We start from the raw sequence: 16,133 nt of genomic DNA, 5'->3' as shown, positions 1-16,133 counted from the left end.
AAGGTAACTTTATGGCACTTATGAATGAAGACTCACACTATATATCTGTGACCTTGTTGCCAAGTCACTCCTTATAGGGGTTAGCTTCCTTCTCGAAGGACTCTAGGTCTATAAACTGACTCAAGTCTGGGAGCAAAGTAAGAAGGAAGGAATTTTCACTTCTGTAACACAAATTACTTTTATGCCCACTGGTCCTCCTAGAATTTTTCTCCCTATATATGCCATATGTCTTAGTTATTTCCCTTGTTGCTGGGGAAAAATAACCCAACACTCACAATTTAAAGAATGAAAGGTTTATTTTGTCTCACACTTCAGTCCATAGTCAGCTGGCTCCAAGGTGGGATGACATGGCAGAGGGGCATGGTGGAAGAGAGCTGCACACCTCATGGCACATAGAAAGCAGAGAGTGAAGGGAGGATTAGGAAGGGAGACACATCCTACGAGATCACACCCCCAAAACTCATATTTCAACTAGCTCCCACCTTCTCACATGAAGCCAGCTGTGGTGCCCCATAATCCAATTATCTTCCACAGCCCATGCCATAAAGCTCATGAGGGTTTGAGGTGGCATATCCAGATATAAACCGTAACACCAAGCAGCTCCTTAACTGGCTGGCTTTTAAGGTTGTTTCTAAGGACCTCATGATTGAATAGCTGATGCCAAAGACTTCTGAAGGTAGAGCATCCTGATTACTATTCCATCTCTGTGGCTTATTACAGCAAATGTGCCTACTTGATTTACAATGCCTTCCTGGTCTCTACGTCTCTGACACTCTATTATTCCCACTGTCGTCAAAAATTCATTTTTTTCCCCCACTACTGTGTGTCTTATCCTCACCTCTGGCAAACACAGAGAAGCTACCATAGAGGATTATTTCAGTTTTTAAGGCTTCCAGTAGCCCCACTTACCATGCATTCTTTTTTTTTTTTTTTTTTTTTTTTGGTACCGGGATCAAACTCGGGTCCTTGTGTTTGTGAGGCAGGCGACCGAACCACTGAGCTAAATCTCCGGCCCTTTAAGACTCTTTTTTTTTTTTTTTTTGGTACCGGGGATCGAACTCGGGTCCCTGTGCTTGCGGCAGCAGGTGCTGAAACCACTGAGCTAAATCCCCGGCCCACCATGCATTCTTTAAAGTCTTGAAAAGAGCATGTTCTCAAGGTTCTTTTGGGTAATGTAACGATTTAGTTGACCAGGTTTCACATAACAAATTCCAATATTCCCATTTTCCTGAGACTTGTTTTTTCTTTTTTTGTGTGTGGTACTGGGGATCGAACTCGGGTCCTTGAGCTTGCGCAGCAGGCAGCAAAACCACTGAGCTAAATCCCCGAGACTTGATTTTTCTAAATTGTGCCAGGAAGTTATCTTATCAACCTCATTGAATACAGACTGTAATTGATGGGTTCAGGCTTTAAATAATTGACCTAATAGAATATTAACAAGACCCCTAGGTGCTCAAGACAATATTAAACCCCAAATCTTGACTGAATAAACGTTTGTCAAGAAATTCAACCTAATTCAACCTTACATTTTTTTCTTCTGTGGTCTCATACCTATACAATTTACCTTTTAAGATGCTCTCTAAACTCTGGAAAGAAGAGATTAATAAGGTTTAAGAAGTTTTCCATTGTACAAGATCAGTCTGGCTAGATCTGACTCTAGCACTTGTTTTGTTTTGTTTTGTTTTGTTTTGTTTTGTAGTACTGGGAATTGAACCCAGGGATCATCTACCAATTATTTACATACTTAGCTCTTTTTATTTTTTGAGACAGGGTGTCACTAAGTTTCCCAGGCTGGTCCCAACTTACAATCCCCTACCTTAGCCTCTCAATAGTTGAGATGACAAGTGTATGCCACCATGGTCACCTTAGAGTTTTAGGCTTATTGTCAATCTGGAGGAAATTATTGGCAATAGAGTAGGTCTAGAAAGAAAAAGCTGTAAGGCAGCTACCCTACACCCTGTGAGTAAAGGGTCGATTCCCAAAGCTGGCAGGGTCGTACAGGCCTGTAAACCTAGCATTGTGGGAGGCTGAAGAAGGAGGAATGCAAATTTGAGCCCAGCCAGAGTAGCTTAACAATTTTGTGAGATCCTGTGTCAAAAACAAAATGGGGTCAGGGGGTGGGGTGCTGGGAATGCAACGACTCTGGTTTAATACCAAGAACTTCAATCAATCAATCAATCAATCAATCAACTAAACAACCAGTAAATGGCTGATTCTCTCAGAAAAAGAAAAAAACCTACCTTTTCTGAAAAGGGAAGGCCAAGGGATGCAGGGATTCAAAGTTCTCAGCTGCATTTTTGTCTAAGGGCCACTATTCCAAAACATGAGATCCTTCTCCTTTCTTCTACTTTCTTTACTTTGGTATAAAAAATATACAGGATTTAGTTGGCTATCAAATTTCACCTCTTACACTCAAGCCATGGGCTAGCCTCATATCCTTAACTTCCCAAATTCAAGAGCTGAGTAATAACTTCAAAGTTTTCAGAGACTTGATTTTTCTCATGTGTAATCTCAGTGAGATATTCAGTTTCTCTTTCTTCCCTTTGTATATACTCTGCAGGGTCATCAAAAGAATCAGAAGATGTCATCTTCTTTGTAGTCATCATTGTTGTCATAGTGATAAGTGCCACGGCTACTTGATTGCATAATACCTTGCTCCTTGACTGGTGATAATTTGAGTAGTCATAATGTCACAGCATATTATGGGTTACCCATGTATCATAATCTCCCCACTAAAGTGTTATCAATATCCTTAAATATGTGAAACAATCCCAGAATCCCTTGTGAGAGTCAGTTCCTGAGGCCACTTCTAGTAATGATTATTGTATCATTCTTAACACACTAGTGAAGGAGCCAGGAAAATACTGTTTAATTTTCTGTCCCAACAGGAAATAGAGTGAGTGCCTACTAAAATTAGGATAATCATTGGAGGTTTCAATATATAGGGCTTTTTTTCTTTCACAAGGGGTAAGGAACCCATAAGGGAAAACAAAATACTATAAGGTAGGAAATAAGATAGACAAGTGTGGTAACTCACACCTGTAATCACAAGACTCTGGGAGGCTGAGGCAGGAAGATTGTAAATTTGAGCCCAGCCAGGACAATTCAGTGATTTTGTGAGTTCCTGTCTCAGAAAAAAATTCAAAGGCCATGGGTTCTATCTGTTACTGCCCCTGCCCCAGAGTAATCTGTTACCATTCTGAGATCTAAAAGAGTAAGAATGTGGGTATATAGTGGAAATAGGAGATAGCTAGGTTGAATAGGCTACTTGAGAGGAGCTATAGCATCTGGTTGAGAGAATCAGACAGCTCATAGTAAAATAGTAAGGGAGCACAGGGTAATAAGTACCTCAGCTTCTCCTTCCTTCTCCACTGCAGAGGTTTCCCTTTGACAGAAACTAATCAGAAGCCAGGGTACAAGAGAATCCATAGTTGTCTCTTGTGACATAGATCAAGCGAAACTGGAGAAGAAACAGAAGCTAACCAGTACAATATTGATTACTCCCAACTCAATATCTCCAAACCCAATCTCTCTCATCAGTCAGACTTTTATATCCAGTTGCCTGCTAAACATTCTGCTTCAATGTTTATTACACATATCAAATTTAACTTGTTTAAAATGAAAGTCTTGGCTTTGCCCTTTCTGTCACCTATATCTCTCCCTTTCCTTTCTTTCCATCTTAATAAATGACAACAAAACAGCCACAATTTTCTAGTCCAAAAATCTAGGAATAATTTTTTTCTTTTTGTCTTTTATACACATTAAACTCATAATCAAATTCTGTCACTTTTGAGTCCAAATATATCAAAAATCAGAACACTTCAGGGCCTGGGATTTAGCTCAGTGGTTCTGCCGCCTGCCTTGAAAGTGCAAGGTTCTGAGTTTGATCCCCAGTATCAAAACAAAACAACAAAAAAACCCCAAATACTTTGGGAGGGAGATTTAGCTCAGTGGTTTCGCCATCTGCTGTGCAAGCGCAAGGACCCGAGTTCAATCCCCGGTACAAAAAAAAAAAAATCAGAACACTTCTATTAACTCCACTACTACCATTCTATTCCAAGTTATAGTTATGACTGAACTGGACAATTATAGTAACTTTTCAACTTGACTCCATGCTTCCGTTCTTGGTCTCCTAAACTCTATCATCCATTTAAAGCCAGAATAAGCTTTTAAAAATGTAGATCAGATGATCATCACTATCCTTCTCAATAGTGTCCCATTAAACTCAGTAAGAAAATTCAAATTTTTTAGCTTGATCTACAAGGCCCTTCTGTTACTCAGCTTTTCATTGCTGTGATCAAATACCTGAGAAAAAGGAGAAAAAGTTTATTTTGGCTCATAGTTTGGCTGATTTCATTACTTTGGCCCTAGGCTAGATAGAACACCATGGAGAAAGAGTATGGTGGGGCAAAGCTACTCATCTCATGGCATCCAAGAAGCAGAGAGGGCTGGAAATTATGCTAAGATAGGGACAAGATATAATCTCCAAGATTACACCCTTATGACCCACTCCCTTCAAAGGCCCCACCTCTTAATAGCCTATTCAGCCAGGAACTCATCAAAGGATTAATCTATTGATGAAACACATTCATCATCTGATTATTTCCCAAAAGCTCATTGGCCAGCCTTTGGATTCAAACTATAACAGCCTTACATAGATCCATTTCCTAATGTTTGGTTACCACAGTTCCTTCACTGGCCTTACTGTTCTTAGAAAACATATTAAACTTATTACCATATATCTTGGCTACTTTTTTCATTGCTGAGACAAAATAACTGACACCCAAAGATAAAGGAGGAAAGGTTTACTGTAGCTCATAGTTTGTAGAGGTTTCATTTCATAATTGGCTGGCTCCAAGGCATAGTGGCATGGCAGAGGGGCATGGTGGGCAGAAGGCAGAAAAGCAATGAAGTTGTAACGAAGTGGGAGCAGCCCTGCTTTCTTTCTGCCTCTTTATATCCATCCAGGCTACCCACCGTTTGGGTGGTGCACCCATACCCAGTGTGGGTGATCCCATTATCCATACCCAGGACTATGCCAAACCAATCATTTGACTAATTTAGTAATCACACAACCTTAATTCTAGCATCACACAACCTAGATCCAGCCACCTCTGAAAAGTCCCACTTATGATCACATGAGGCTTTGGGGTTAAACACAAGCCATAACACCATCCTAAGGTCTTTGCATTTCCTATTCCTGCTACTGCTTATCCTCAGGTCTTCAATCACTTCTTGTACTGTGTAATTCTAATGTGTTGTATCATGTCACATCATGTCATGTCATATGGTCAAATGGTCTTCTCTGACACGACTACCATATCTAAGCGGCACATACCCTTACCGTTCTCTATTCACTTATCTTGCTTTATTTTTCTTCACTACTCAAAAGTATATTACCTATTGATTTGTTTATTTTCTATCTTTCCCACTAGACTATGAACTACCATAAAGACAAGGAGTACATCTGTTGTACATTTTTTTTACCCTAGAATACAGAACAGTATCCACTTCCCAGTGGATGCTCAATAAACACAGCCCATCTCAGTGGTGCCATGCCTGCCTGGCAAGTGCAAGGACCTGAATTCCATCCCCAGTACCAATAAATAAATAAATAAATAAATAAAGTCCAATACAACACTTTAAATGTGGTACACTAATGAGGACTTCGTGTAAGGATATGACTACAACAAGTACAGGTATCCAGCTGGTAAGGAGTTCCCAGGGCCAGGGGCCAATATTCAATTATATTATACATGATTTCACTTTTTGTGTATGATGTTACTAGGTTTTATCACATATTTTGCATATACGAATAAATCAATACATGCATAAATACAGTATCAACTTACTGCTTTCACATAGCTATTCCAAAACATTGGTATGCAATGTTTCCACATATAAATTCATTATCTCCCTTCTATCCAAACCATGTTGCTTATAATTTATGTATTTGTTATCTCAGTAATGATACAATAATCACTTAGCAGTCAAGTTTGGAAATTATGTAAACCTTAAATTCTACCAAGTCAAGTAAATTCAATATTAATATGTCTCAAATCTGTTTCTTAATTTCTATATCTTCCTGGCTCAGAATTTCTTGCATGGTTTATTAATATTCCTTAATTGCAAAAGATTGCATGTTTTTGTCTTCTCAAATTCATATGTAAAAACCTTAATAGCACTGTGATGGAATTTGGAGGTAGGTCCATGAATGGTAACAGGTCAAGAAGGTGGAGCCATTATAAATGAGAGTAGCATCCATATAAGAGGCAAGAGAATGATATAAAGAGAAGTCTCCGACTTGGAAGAGGGCCCTCACTAGAACTTAACCTTGGTGGCATTTTGAGCTTTGACTCTCACCACCTGAACTGTGAGAAATACCTCTATTGTTCTTAAGCCACCCAATCTATGGCACTTTTTTGTAGTGCCTAAACTATGACATTAATCTTACTTATTGATTGTCTAATTCATCTTAAAAAGTGTTGATGGGGTATCTTCCTAAATCTTTAGCCAACCAACATTATATGTATCCAACCTTAATTCAAAGGTCTTTATCTCTTGTTGAGCACAGCGTGGTGGTGCATACCTGTAATTCCAGCATTCAGAAGGGTGAGGCAGGAGAATTGCTGAGAGTTTTAGGCCAGCCTGAGCTACACAGTAAGAATGTCTTGAACAAAACAAGACAACATCAACCATAAAAAAAGATCTTTACCTCTTGTATCCTCATATCTCAAATACACTATGTACATTCTTTCTTTTCTTAAATCTTTATTTTCCGTGGTGCTAGAGATTGAATCCAGGGCTTCCTGCATGCTAGGCAGCAGTCTGCCAGAGTTACATCACCAGATCATTTTTGCTTTTTACTTTGAGACAGGGTCTCATTAAGTTGCCCAATTGGGCCTCAAACTTGCAATCCTCTTGTCTCAGCCTCCAGAGTACTGCAAATTACAGGCATATGCCATTGTGCCTGGCTGCTATGAATATTTTTATCTCCATGTTGCCTACTATGCCTTTATCTTGAAATTCTTTGGTTTCTTTAATTTTTTCATCCTTCAAAGATAAAATTAAATAGTATTTCCTTTATAACATATTCCTTAATTGACCTAATCACATTTAATTGTTTTTCTTTCATATCAATGCACATGGATTATGCCTCTTTCCTACCTTGAATTAGTTGTCAATAGGCCTGTCTTTTTTTATTTAAAAATAACTTTATTATCAAACACAAAAACATATAGAAATTAAAACCATTCAAAGAAGAACAATGCAAGGAAAAAAACTACAATAATATTCAAATAGAGTAGAACTCAACCAAAGCAAAACTGAAAAGCACTTAAACATTTTTTGATATAACTTAAAAACAAAAACATCTCAAGTACCAACAAGACACCAGAGGGTGTGATTTGTTTCAGAAAGATCCCCAAAACTAACATTGAACAAATAGTGGTTTGGAAAAAAAACCTCCCTAATTTAAATTTCGATACAGTCATATGACACGCGATGGAAACACAATCTGAGAAATATGTTATTAGGCAATTTCATCCATGTGTATCCTTAATAACACTTTCAGTTTCTCACACTAGAGAAACTATTCAGTATTGACACATATGTGTCCTATTTATTTCACTTAAGAGGATGGCCTCAATATGCATTCATTTAGCTATAAATGTCTCTAGTTTCTTGTTCTTTATGGCTAAGTAGTATTCCATTTTATTAAAAAACCACATCTTCTTTATCCAGTCTCCAGTTGATGGGCACTTGAGTTGTTTCCAAGATTTAGCTATTACAAACCGTGCTGCTATAAACATGGGTGCTCATATATCGCTGTGGTATGATTCTTTTAATCTTCTTTTGGGAAGATACCCAGCAGGGGGATAACTGGGTCAAATGGGACCTCTAAGCCTAGTTCTTTGAGGTATCTCCATACTGATTTCCACAGTGGTTGCACCAGTCTGCACTGCCACCAACAATGGAGAAGGGTTCCTTTCTCCCCACAACCCCACCAGCATTTGTTATTGGATGATTTCTTTGTAACAGCCATTCTTTCTGTGGTGAGGTGGAATCTCAGTGTTGTTTTCATCTGCATCTCTCGAATAACCAGTGATGTTGAACATTTTTTCATATATTTATTTGCTGCTTTTAATTCTTTGTCTGAGAAATATCTGTTCATTTCAGATGCCCTATTTTGAATGGGGTCTTTGAATTTGGGGGGTCTAATTTTTTTCAGTTCTTTTTATATTCTAGATAGTAGTCCTTTGTCTAAGGTACAGTTGCTGAAAATTTTTTCCACATTGTAGTTTGTCTCTTAGCTCTGTTAGTGGTTTCTCTTGCAGTGCAGTAGCTTTTTAATAAGATGAGATCCCAGTAGTTGATTCTTTGTGCAAGTTCCCATGCCACTGATATTTTGTTCATAAAGCCTTTTCCTATGCCAATGTCTTCAAGGGTTCTACCTAACTTATCTTCCAGCAACTTTAGTGTTTCTGTCTTGATATTTAAATCTTTTTTTTTTTTTTTTTTGGTACCGGGGATCAAACTCGGGACCTTGCGCTTGAGAGGCAGGCGCTGGAACCATTGATCTAAATCCCCAGCCCTTGATATTTAAATCTTTAGTCCACTTCAATCTTAGTTTAGTGCTGGTGAGAGGTATGGGTCTAGTTTTAATCTTTGGCAGGTTGAAATCCAGTTTTTCCGACACCATTTATTGAACAGGCTATCTTTCCTCCTATGAGGATGGTTGGCTTCTTTGTCAAAGATGAGGTGGCTGAACATATCTTTAGTTGTTTCTGCATCTTTTAATCTATTCCACTGATCCTCAGGTCTGTTTCTTTGCCAGTCCCATGCTGTTTTTATCACAGTAGCTTTGTAGTATAGTTTCAAGTTGGGGATTGTAATACCCCCAGCCATATCTCTGTTGCCTAGAATTGCTTTTGCTATTCTAGGTCTCTTCTTGTTCCAAATGAAGTTTTGGGTTGTTTTCTCTAGTTCTGTGAAATACATTGTTGGAATTTCAATTGGCATTGCATTAAACCTATATAATAGTTTTGGAAGTATGGCCATTTTCACTAGATTGGTTCTTCCTATCCAGGAACAAGGGGTATTTTTCCATTTTCTTATATCCTCCTTGATCTCCTTTTTTCAGAGTGCTATAGTTTTCACTGTAGAGGTTTTTTCCTTCCTTTGTTAGACTGACTCCTAGATATTTCATTTTTCTGGATGATGTTGTAAAAGGAATTGTTTTCCAAATTTCTCTCTCAGTGAGTCTATTATTTGTATATAAAAAGGCTATTGTTTTTTGAGTGTTTACCTTACATCCAGCTACTCTACTGACTCTGTCAATTAAGTCTAGAAGTCTTTTGGCAGTTTTTTGGGTCTTCTATGTACAGTGTCATATCATCAGCAAATAATGACAGTTTCACTTCTTCCTTTCCTATCTTTATTCCTTTTATTTCTTTCTCTTTTCTAATTTCTGTGGCTAATGTTGTAAGAACAATATTAAACAGGAGTGGTGATAGTGGGCATCCTTGTTTTGTTCCTGATATTAGTGTGAAAGTTTTCAGATTTTGACCATTTAGTATGATGTTGGCTGTTGTTTTTTCATAGCCTTAATCAAGTTGAGATAAAGACATTCTATTCCAATTTTCTGTAGGGTTTTTATCATGAATGGGTGTTGAGTTTTGTCAGATGCATTTTCTGCATCTATTGAGATGATCATAAGGTTTTTGTTTTTGACTCTGTTAATATAGTGTATTACGTTTATTGATTTACAAATGTCGAACCATCCTTGCATCCCTGGGATAAATCTGACTTGATCAGGGAGTATGATCTTCTTATGACCCTGTTTGCCAGTATCTTGTTGAGGATTTTTGCATCAATATTCCTTAGGGAGACTGGCCTGTAGTTCTCTTTTGGGGTTGTGTCTTTCCCTGGTTTTAGAATCAAAGTAACACTTGCTTCCAGGAATGAATTTTGAAGCTTTGCTTCCCTTTCAAATTCCTTGATGAGTTTAAAGAATAATGGTGATAGTTCTTCTTTAAATGTCTTTTAGAATTCCACAATGAAGCCATCAGGACCTAGGCTTTTCTTTGTTGGTAAATTTTTTAATTACATTTTCAACTTTACTTATTGTAATTGGGGTGTTTAGAATTTCTATATCTTCTTCATTTAACTTTGGTAATTTGTATGTATCTAGGAATCTGTCCATTTCTTTTGTGTTTTCCATTTTATTAGAGTACAGGTTCTCAAAGTAGGTATTGATGATGCTTTGGATTTCTGCTGGGTTTGTTGTGACTTCACCTTTTTCATTCTTGATTGCATGGATTTAAGCCTTATTCTTTCCCTTTTTTTTGATAAGGTTGACTAAGGGTTTATTAATTTCATTTGTTCTTTCAAAAAAATCAATTCTTTGATTCACTAATATTTTTGTATCATTCTCTTAGTCTTGATTGCATTGATTTCTGCTCTCATCTTTATAATTTCCTCTCTTGTACAAGCTTTGGGTTTGTTATGCTCTTCTTTTTCTAGGAGCCTGAGGTTCTGCATTAGGTTATTTTTTGAGTTCTCTCTGTTTTCCTAATATAGGCATTGACTGCTATGAATTTCCTGAGTAGAACTGCTTTCATTTTTCCATAGATTCCTGTATGTTGTACTGGCACTATCATTTACTTGTAGAAACTGTCTAATTTCTTCTTTAATTTTCTCTGTGACCCATTAGTTGTTCAGGAGGGTGTTATATAATTTCCATGTGTTTGTGGGAGTTTTGCAGTTTCTTATGTAATTGATCTCCAATTTTATTGCACTACAGTCTGATAATATATGGGGGTAACTTCAATTCTTTTGCATTTACTTAGAGATGTCCTATGAGCTAGGATGTAGTCTATTTTGGAGAATGACCCATGTGCAGCTGAAAAGAATGTGTATTCTGATTTTGTGGGGTGGAACACTCAGTGAACAACTATTAAGTCCATTTGTTCAATAGCTTGGTTCAGTTCTAGAATTTCCTTGTTAACCTTTTGTCTAGATGATCTGTCTAATTGTGATAATGGGGTATTGAGATCCCCCACTACAATTGTATTACAGCTTATTTGGATTTTCATGTCCATTAATATTTGTTTTGTTGGTGCATTCATATTTGGTGCATATATATTTAGGATTGTCATCTCTTCCTCTTGGATTGTTTCCTTCACAAGGATGTAGTGACCATCTCTGTCTCTCTTAATTAGTATTGGTTTGAAATCTACTTTGTCTGCAAATAAAACTGCTTTTTTCTGGGTTCCTGTGACATGGAGAACTGTTTTCCATCCTTTTACTTTCAGTCTATGTACTTCTTTTTGAGTTAGGTGTGTTTCTTGTATACAGCATATTGTTGGATTTTGCTTTTTAATCCATTCTATCAGACTATTTCTTTTGATTGGTGAATTGAGACCATTAACATTGATAGTTATAATTGATAGATATTGACTCATCCTTGTCATGATGTTTTACTACTGTTGGCTCTTTTATTTCTTGCGGTTTTTTTACCCCCTTTCCCTTTAGTTTCTTACCTTACCTGGTGGCTTCCCTCTGTTGGGCCTCATGGAGTTGTGATCTTCATTGTCTTTTTCTAGGATATTGCTTAGGATCTTTTGGAGTGCTGGTTTGGTGTTCATGAAATTTCTCAGGTGTTCTGTGTCGTGAAAGTATCTAATTTCCCCATTGATTTTGTAAGATTATTTTGCAGGATATAACAGTCTAGGTTGGAAGATATTTTTGTTTAGGGCTTGAAATACTTCATTCCAGGCTCTCCTTGATTTGAGGGTTTGTTTTGAAAAATCTGCCGTGATTCTGATGGGCTTTCCTTTGTAGGTGATTTGTTTCTTTTCTCTAACTGCTTGTAGGATTTTGTTCTTCTGTTGGGTTTCTTGGGATCTTGACTATTACATGTCTAGGTGTAGATTCTTTTGTTGATCATTGCTAGTTGGAGTTCTATATGCCTCACTTATCTTTATGTTCAATTCTCCACCTCTGTTTGGGAAGTTTTCTACTATTACTTCTGTGAACAGTTTTTTTAAAATGTCAATTGTATTTTCTCCTGTTTTTTCTTGGACTCCTATCAGTCTTACGTTATTCTTCCTTGCATCATCTAGGAGCTGCTGGATTGATTTCTTGTGGTCCCTTACTATTTTTAAGAAATCTCTGTTTTCATGGTCCTTAACCACAATCCTGTCTTATATATCTGATAGTCTATCTTCAGATTCCCTTAATCTGCTCTGCATGCTTTCAGTGGAGTTTTTAATCTCCTGAATATCTGTTTGAATGTTTTTCATGGATTCCATTTCTTTCTTATGTTGGGCGATCATCATTTTCATTTCTTTCTTATGCTGGGCATTCATGGCTTCCAGCATGTTTGTGAGCTCATCTATTTTTTTTTTAATCTCTTTCTGTTCTAGAGCCTCTAATTATGTCTTTCAGTCTGCTAACCATCTCTGTAGTTATCTGGGAGATTATTTCTGCTTTGAATTTTTCTAGAGCCTCATACATCTGTTTTGTTACTTCCTGTGCTATCCGTTCAGGGTGTCCAGGTGGTTATCAGACTTTCCCACCTCATTTTCCCCAGAAATTGACTTTTGTGGGGTGAAGTCTGAGTTTGTGACTTGCTTAAATGTCTTCTCATTTTTGTTTTTGGTACTGTCAGTTATAAGTCAATGAGTCTCAGTAAACCAGTCACAGACCTGTGAGATTGAGGCAGATTTCTGGCTGCAAATCCCAAATTGAGCTCCTTGTCCTCCTTCAGGTTTGAACTCTGCAAGGTTATATTACAGGTTCCAGCTGTCTTTCCCCTGAAAATAGTCCAGGTTCAAATGGGAGGTTATGAGTCCTCCAACTTACCAAGTACGGTGGTCTGGTGCACCTATATTGCAGAGATTCTCTTCACTTTTCCAGTGGGCTTCAGTTTTCATCAGGGAGCCTGAGAGAGGCCCTCTCTCTGTTGTTCACTTCTGCAACTCAGGACAATGGCCTCCCCCTGTGCCTCTGTAGTGTGGAACCAGGTAGCTGTACAGCCAAGTGGCCAGAGGCGGGTGTGTGTGTTTGTGTGGATGGGTGGTAGCTGTTGTTGCAGGCGTCCTGGAGGCCAAGCAGGGGGCTGGTGGGCCTGCGTGTGTGTGTGGGGGGGGGCTCTCATGGTCCCCTGGATGCAAGTGGGGGGGGCAAGCCAAAAGGAGCAGGGTGCAGCCACCCGTGTCTAACCGCAAGGCCAAACTGGCCTGTCTTTAATAATGTCTTCAAAATATCTTGAGACCTAGAATTATGTCTTTTTTACCCTTTATTTCTCCAGATTTACCATAATACTAGGCAATATATATAACAGGTATAAACAGCTGTTTTGATGAAATTATAAATAAAGACTAACACTTTTGCTTTATGTCATTAAGGCTATCTACTTGATTTCTTTTTTTTTTTTTTGGTGCCGGGGATCAAACTCGGGTCCTTGCGCTTGCGCAGCAGGTGGTGAAACCACTGAGCTAAATCCCTGGCCCTCTACTTGATTTCTATTAACAAACTTAAAAGTATTTCTGCAAATTCTCTAGTGACTCCCCCAAAATAAAGGAATGACCTCTAACCTCCAAAATGCCTCCTTACCCTATAGAATATTTTCAAAATTACTCATTAAAGATTTACACCTCTTCAACTGTCATGCCATTGCACCTCAATTTTTCAAAGATGCAATCACTTGATTTACTCCTCTGATTCTTCATGGCTACTGAGATTCATCTTAATGCATAGGTGTATATGGACATGGTAATTTGGGTGAAAACTGTCAAAAATGGTAATAGTTAAATCCTAAGAAACCAAGAATGATTTAAGAGCAGATCAGCTCTCTTACATCTAAAAGGCTTAGTAAGATATGGTATTTTTCAAAATAAAATACATTCTATTAACAAAAAAAAGCCTTGTTATTTTTAGGATAACTAGTGCCTATACCTGCGTATATAGTTTTAAACTGTTTGGTGTAAAATGACAACAAAAACTCTTAGTGTGATATACTGAGTGACATTAATCCTAATAGTACTAACACAGACTTCTAGGATTCCTTGATTGAAAAGACAGGTTGCTATGGAGGGGTTTTAGATACTGCCCATCGAGTTTTAACATGAGAGTAATCATGTTGGGGGCGTCCAACCTGAATACTGTTCTACATTTAGAAAGAGGTAAATGACAGGAATTTATACATATATTTCAAGTTTTGATCATCATAATTTCTAATAATTGCATCTCATTTATGAAGATACAGTAAAAATGAAACTTTAATGCTCTTCTAGAGTGTTTAAAGAAAATTACAATGTATTATCAATGTGGTTGAAGGTATTCTCATTATTAGATGTCAATATTTTGAATGGGAAACCTCTTTCATTAAAATCCATTCAATGACTGCAAAGAGAAAGACAGAAATCAGTACACAAGGTGACAGATCTGTAAGTGGCAGAGCAATGAAATGGGTGGTATTTGTCTCAACAGTATAAGATGGTAGCCATATTTTCTACACGCCATAAGCAATTAACTAATATATGGATTCAAATGGCTAGAATTCCTTTTGCATAAATGACTGGGATCTTATAGAGATATGGTAAATAAATCATCATTTTATTCTTCATCTCAATATTGTTAGTATTAAAAGGAATTTAATGCTTTTGAGTAATTACTGAGCAGAAATAATTAGAAAATAATCATTTATGCTGTTCCAAGCTGTACGATATTATTACTGAATTCATATTTGATGCTATAAAATTCCTCCAATTCCTTGAAATTGTTGATGTTTTGCAAAGGTTATGATTTCCAGCATAATTTTGGTTAGGGCAGCAAAGTTAATCTGATATAAGACATGGGTGTGAAAATGCCAACACTAGAACAAAATTCTAAAACACACCAAACACATATACACACGCATTTAAAAGAGGGTTGAAGGAATGTGGCTCAGTTGTAGAGAATTTGCCTAGCATGTATATTCAGGATCCTAGGTTCAATCCTTGGCACTGCAAAAATAAATAAGTAAATCCAGGAGTACAAGAGCCCATTTACAGGCTATGCAGGCAGTAGATAAAAGAGGTAAATAATGAGGACAATAACACAGGAGAGAGAAAAACATATAGGAACGTGTTGAGAGATAGATGTTCATAATTTGAAAAATATTAAACAGGTACCATGAAAAAGAAAGCGCACAAACAACAAACAAACAAACAAAAAAACTGGAAGAAATTCAGAATATTAGCATGTAATGTCAGAGAGGCAAATGCAACAACTTCTAGAATGCCAGGGGAGGAAAGACAGGGTTAATACAGAAGATTTTTTTTCCAGGTAAGGGGGCAGTAGGCCAGTAACCCTGATTTTACTACCAAATAGACCTAGCGTAGCAGTGATGGAATACGCTTCAACCCTAGAGACCTACTCAAGGAGTGGCATGATAGCTTTTTAGAGATGAGGGAATAGTCAATGGGATGCAAATTATGATGGCTTTTTTGTGATATAAACAGTACACTGGGACCACTAAATGGTATTTAACTGAGTCAATGCTGCTTAGAATTGTTACTTTAATTTTTTAAAATGATTTTGAGGTATAATTTAGAGATGTTCCCTTTTGAAATATGAGGGAAAATACAAAAAATAATGAAAATACTTAAAATACATAAAATATGTATATGTCCTTAGCATCTCCGTACTTATGAAATATTCTCATCTCTTAAAAGAATGTGGCTAAAGTAAGGATTTTTACCCATTCAGAAATTTCATTATTAATGGAGCATATTCAGATACTCTGAATTAGGCCTTGAAACTTTTTCATGTTAACAAATGTATTTTATTTTCACTGATTTTATATATTTCTAAAGAAAGTGTTTGTTTACATTAATACTGACTAAATTACAGCTTGCTTTCTTTTACTCAAGTCTGTCACCATACATTAAGAGGCTTGCCAATTCCAATGATGTGCAAAATGGGGTCTTATTATTTTGTATCTGTGTATGGAATTCTAGGACTTGAGTGGAAGCCATAACAACAAAAAGCAATAATACAAACCAAAAGAGATAGTTTTGCATAACAAACATCCTTTTAAAAAAGTCATAAGATGAAATTCAAATTAATAACGTGGGAAAAAATAA

At 37.1% G+C, this 16,133-nt stretch overlaps 1 long non-coding RNA gene across 1 annotated transcript; it reads right to left on the bottom strand.

Moving 5' to 3' along the window:
* Nucleotides 1-277: 277 nt before the first annotated feature.
* On the bottom strand, nucleotides 278-3,849 carry LOC147829939 (uncharacterized). Its single transcript, XR_015446714.1, has 2 exons — nucleotides 2,241-3,849; nucleotides 278-382 (listed from the first exon to the last, which is right to left on the bottom strand). It is a non-coding gene; the product is annotated as an uncharacterized LOC147829939 (long non-coding RNA).
* Nucleotides 3,850-16,133: the final 12,284 nt, after the last annotated feature.

This window comes from Heterocephalus glaber, unplaced genomic scaffold (genome assembly GCF_053883595.1).
Source record: "Heterocephalus glaber isolate CG9 unplaced genomic scaffold, H.glaber_assembly_v1.0 deba00000347, whole genome shotgun sequence".
NCBI lineage: Eukaryota > Metazoa > Chordata > Mammalia > Rodentia > Bathyergidae > Heterocephalus > Heterocephalus glaber.
This window is presented reverse-complemented; position numbering and strand designations above follow the sequence as displayed.